We start from the raw sequence: 4,106 nt of genomic DNA, 5'->3' as shown, positions 1-4,106 counted from the left end.
GAGCCGAGGCCGTGGCATGGCATGCGGGCCGAGGCCGTGGCATGGCAAGTTGGGCGACGTCGTGGCAAGGCATGCGGGCCGAGGCCGTGGCATGTCACGCGGGCCGAGGCCGTGGCATGGCATGCGGGCAGAGGCCGTGGCATGGCATGTTGGGCGACGCCGTCGCAAGGCATGCGGGCCGAGGCCGTGGCATGGCATGCGGGCCGAGGCCGTGGCATGGCATGTTGGGCGACGCCGTAGCAAGGCATGCGGGCCGAGGCCGTGGCATGTCATGGCATGTTGGGCGACGCCGTAGCAAGGCATGCGGGCCGAGGCCGTGGCATGGCATGTTTGGCAACGCCGTGGCAAGACATGAGGGCCGTGGCATGGCATGGCATGCGGGCCGAGGCCGTGGCACGACATGTTGGCCAAGGCTAAGGCATGGCACGCCGGGCAACGCGGTGGCATGGCATGCGGGCCGGGGCCGTGGCATGGCATGTTGGCCAACGTCGTAGCAAGGCATGCGGGCCGAGGCCGAGGCCGTGGCACGGCATGCGGGCCGAGGCTGTGGCATGGCATGTTGGGCGACGCCGTAGCAAGGCATGCGGTCCGAGGCCGTGGCATGTCATGCGGGCCGAGGCCGTGGCATGGCATGCGGGCCGAGGCCGTGGCATGGCATGTTGGGCGACGCCGTAGCAAGGCATGCGGGCCGAGGCCGTGCCGTGGCATGCGGGCCGAGGCCGTGGCATGGCATGCGGGCCGAGGCCGTGGCATGGCATGTTGGGCGACGCCGTAGCAAGGCATGCGGTCCGAGGCCGTGGCCTGTCATGCGGGCCGAGGCCGTGGCATGGCATGCGGGCCGAGGCCGTGGCATGGCATGCGGGCCGAGGCCGTGGCATGGCATGTTGGGCGACGCCGTAGCATGGCATGCGGGCCGAGGCCGTGGCATGTCATGCGCGCCGAGGCCGTGGCATGGCATGCGGGCCGAGGCCGTGGCATGGCAAGTTGGGCGACGTCGTGGCAAGGCATGCGGGCCGAGGCCGTGGCATGGCATGCGGGCCGAGGCCGTGGCAAGGCATGTTGGGCGACGCCGTCGCAAGGCATGCGGGCCGAGGCCGTGGCATGTCATGCGGGCCGAGGCCGTGGCATGGCATGCGGGCCGAGGCCGTGGCATGGCATGTTGGGCGACGCCGTAGCAAGGCATGCGGGCCGAGGCCGTGCCGTGGCATGCGGGCCGAGGCCGTGGCATGGCATGTTGGGCGACGCCGTAGCAAGGCATGCGGTCCGAGGCCGTGGCATGTCATGCGGGCCGAGGCCGTGGCATGGCATGCGGGCCGAGGCCGTGGCATGGCATGTTGGGCGACGCCGTAGCAAGGCATGCGGTCCGAGGCCGTGGCATGTCATGCGGGCCGAGGCCGTGGCATGGCATGCGGGCCGAGGCCGTGGCATGGCATGTTGGGCGACGCCGTAGCAAGGCATGCGGGCCGAGGCCGTGCCGTGGCATGCGGGCCGAGGCCGTGGCATGGCATGTTGGGCGACGCCGTAGCAAGGCATGCGGTCCGAGGCCGTGGCATGTCATGCGGGCCGAGGCCGTGGCATGGCATGCGGGCCGAGGCCGTGGCATGGCATGTTGGGCGACGCCGTAGCAAGGCATGCGGGCCGAGGCCGTGGCATGTCATGCGGGCCGAGGCCGTGGCATGGCAAGTTGGGCGGCGTCGTGGCAAGGCATGCTGGCCGAGGCCGTGGCATGTCATGCGGGCCGAGGCCGTGGCATGGCATGCGGGCCGAGGCCGTGGCAAGGCATGTTGGGCGACGCCGTAGCAAGGCATGCGGGCCGAGGCCGTGGCATGTCATGCGGGCCGAGGCCGTGGCACGTCATGCGGGCCGAGGCCGTGGCATGGCATGTTTGGCCACGCCGTGGCAAGACATGCGGGCCGTGGCATGGCATGGCATGCGGGCCGAGGCCGTGGCTCGACATGTTGGCCAAGGCTAAGGCATGGCACGCCGGGCAACGCGGTGGCATGGCATGCTGGGCAACGCGGTGGCAAGGCATGCGGGCCGAGGCCGTGGCATGGCATGTTGGGCAACGCCGCAGCAAGGCATGCGGGCCGAGGCCGTGGCATGGCATGCGGGCCGAGGCCGTGGCATGGCATGCGGGCCGAGGCCGTGGCATGGCATGCGGGCCGAGGCCGTGGCATGGCATGTTGGGCGACGCCGTAGCAAGGCATGCGGTCCGAGGCCGTGGCATGTCATGCGGGCCGAGGCCGTGGCATGGCATGCGGGCCGAGGCCGTGGCATGGCATGTTGGGCGACGCCGTAGCAAGGCATGCGGGCCGAGGCCGTGGCATGTCATGCGGGCCGAGGCCGTGGCACGGCATGCGGGCCGAGGCCGTGGCATGGCAAGTTGGGCGGCGTCGTGGCAAGGCATGCGGGCCGAGGCCGTGGCATGTCATGCGGGCCGAGGCCGTGGAACGGCATGCGGGCCGAGGCCGTGGCACGTCATGCGGGCCGAGGCCGTGGCATGGCATGTTTGGCAACGCCGTGGCAAGACATGCGGGCTGTGGCATGGCATGGCATGCGGGCCGAGGCCGTGGCTCGACATGTTGGCCAAGGCTAAGGCATGGCACGCCGGGCAACGCGGTGGCATGGCATGCTGGGCAACGCGGTGGCAAGGCATGCGGGCCGAGGCCGTGGCATGGCATGTTGGGCAACGCCGCAGCAAGGCATGCGGGCCGAGGCCGTGGCATGGCATGCGGGCCGAGGCCGTGGCATGGCATGCGGGCCGAGGCCGTGGCATGGCATGCGGGCCGTGGCCGTGGCATGGCATGTTGGGCGACGCCGTCGCAAGGCATGCGGGCCGAGGCCGTGGCATGGCATGTTTGGCAACGCCGTGGCAAGACATGCGGGCCGTGGCATGGCATGGCATGCGGGCCGAGGCCGTGGCACGGCATGCGGGCCGAGGCCGTGGCATGGCATGTTGGGCGACGCCGTAGCAAGGCATGCGGGCTGAGGCCGTGGCCGTGGCATGGCATGCGGGCCGTGGCCGTGGCATGGCATGGCATGCGGGCCGAGGCCGTGGCATGGCATGTTGGGCAACGCCGTGGCAAGGCATGCGGGCCGAGGCCGTGGCATGGCATGATGGCCGAGGCCGTGGCATGTCATGCGGGCCGAGGCCGTGGCATGGCATGTTGGGCGACGCCGTAGCAAGGCATGCGGTCCGAGGCCGTGGCATGTTATGCGGGCCGAGGCCGTGGCATGGCTTGTTGGGCGACGCCGTAGCAAGGCATGCGGGCCGAGGCCGTGGCATGTCATGCTGGCCAAGGCCAAGGCATGACATGGCATGGCATGCGGGCCGAGGCCGTGGCATGGCATGTTGGGCAACGCCGTGGCAAGGCATGCGGGCCGAGGCCGTGGCATGGCATGATGGCCGAGGCCGTGGCATGCCATGCTGGCCAAGGCTAAGGCATGGCATGCCGGGCAACGCGGTGGCATGGCATGCTGGGCAACGCCGTGGCAAGGCATGCGGGCCGAGGCCGTGGCATGGCATGTTGGGCAACGCCTTGGCAAGACATGCGGGCCGAGGCCGTGGCATGGCATGGCATGTTGGGCAACGCCTTGGCAAGGCATGCGGGCCGAGGCCGTGGCATGGCATGCTAGCCGAGGCCGTGGCATGGCATGTTGGGCGACGCCGTGGCAAGGCATGCGGGCCGAGGCCGTGGCATGGCATGCGGGCCGAGGCCGTGGCACTGCATGTTGGGCGACGCCGTAGCAAGGCATGCGGGCCGAGGCCGAGGCCGTGGCATGGCATGTTGACCGAGGCCAAGGCATGGCATGCCGGGCAACGCGGTGGCATGGCATGCGCGGCCGAGGCCGTGGCAAGGCATGCGGGCCGAGGCCGTGGCATGGCATGTTGGGCGACGGCGTGGCAAGGCATGCGGGCCGAGGCCGTGGCATGGCATGCGGGCCGAGGCCGTGGCACTGCATGTTGGGCGACGCCGTAGCAAGGCATGCGGGCCGAGGCCGAGGCTGTGGCATGGCATGTTGACCGAGGCCAAGGCATGGCATGCCGGGCAACGCGGTGGCATGGCATGCGCGGCCGAGGCCGTGGCAAGGCATGCGGGCCGAGG

Source organism: Camellia sinensis, unplaced genomic scaffold, assembly GCF_055761805.1.
Source record: "Camellia sinensis isolate YWXY unplaced genomic scaffold, ASM5576180v1 Unanchor4, whole genome shotgun sequence".
Taxonomy (NCBI): Eukaryota; Viridiplantae; Streptophyta; class Magnoliopsida; order Ericales; family Theaceae; genus Camellia; species Camellia sinensis.
This window is presented reverse-complemented; position numbering follows the sequence as displayed.